Here is a 1392-nt window from a genome sequence, read left to right as displayed (position 1 = left end):
GAGGGTTAACTATCTTCGCTATCTTGAGTAATTTATAAAACTGATAAAAGGAAAATCAATCAGAATAAGGAGGAACTTCGTAAGGGAGAACAATGAACCAGTGGTTGCCTCCGGAAGTTGTGGGTGTTCCATCACTGGAGGTTTTTAAGAAGAGACTGGACAGCCACCTGTCTGAAATGGTATAGGGTCTGCTGCTTGAGCAGGGGGCTGGACTAGAAGACCTCCAAGGTCCCTCCCAGCTCTACTCCGATGGATTGATTGATCTGGGGTCTCCTGCTTGAGCAGGGGGCTGGACTAGACGACCTGCAAGGTCCCTCCCAGCTCTATTCCGATGGATTGATCTGGGGTCTCCTGCTTGAGCAGGGGGCTGGACTAGACGACCTCCAAGGTCCCTCCCAGCTCTATTCCGACGGATTGATCTGGGGTCTCCTGCTTAAGCAGGGGGCTGGACTAGACGACCTCCAAGGTCCCTCCCAGCTCTGTTAATCCGCTGACTCCGTTACTCTGCAAACCACGGAAAGCACACGCCCCCTCCCCACCCCACCCCACCCCAAACGCCACCATTCAATTGCGGGGATTCCAGCTGCTTTGCAGGTTGCCTCCCCCCCCACCCCACACCCCGGGCATGGGGTGGGTGGGTGGGTAGGTGGGGTCACGGCCCGCCCTGCGGGCTCAGTCGCCGCCTGGCCCCGCGTGGCGCCAGAAGACAGTAGCCCAGCCCAGGAGGAGGAGGAGGAGGAAAGCCCCGCGGAGCGCCCACCCACCCAGCCAGCCACCGGCAAACGCGCCGCGCTTCGGAGCCGATGGAGCGGCTGCTGTGGGCGCTGCTGCTGCTGCAGCCGCTGCTCCGGGTCCAAGTTCTGTGCAGGGTCTCCTGCCCGAACGGTGAGCCCCCCGGCCCGGTGATGCGACATGCCCCGGGTCGTGGGAACGGCCCCGGCCCCTTTCCCACGAGACGCGAGACACGCTGACTCGCCCTTCTTCCCTCTTTTAGGCACCTTCAGACCCGGGCAAGGCGAGTTTTGCCAGCAATGCAGCGTCTGCGACAGTAAGTAGACCACGCGGGGATCCCTCCGGTCAGCCTGGGGGAAGGGGGGGCTGGAAGGGGAGGGGGGGAGGTAGAGGGGATCCCTCCGGTCAGCCTGGGGGAAGGGGGGGCTGGACGGGGAGGGGGGGAGGTAGACCCCGGAGGCTACCCTTCCTCCGCTTTCAGGCCCTTGAGTCACGGTGTGTGGAGGGACACACCTCGTGGGGACAGAATAATGGAACAAGAGAGCTGGAAGGGACCTTGGAGGTCATCTAGTCCAACCCCCTGCTCAGGCAGGAAACCCTATACCATTCCAGATAAATGGTTGACCAGTCTCTTCTTAAAAACCTCCAGTGATGGAGCAC

This window comes from Protobothrops mucrosquamatus, unplaced genomic scaffold (assembly GCF_001527695.2).
Source record: "Protobothrops mucrosquamatus isolate PMUCROS unplaced genomic scaffold, P.Mucros_1.0 scaffold109, whole genome shotgun sequence".
Classification (NCBI taxonomy): domain Eukaryota; kingdom Metazoa; phylum Chordata; class Lepidosauria; order Squamata; family Viperidae; genus Protobothrops; species Protobothrops mucrosquamatus.
Note: the sequence above shows the minus strand (reverse complement) of the source record.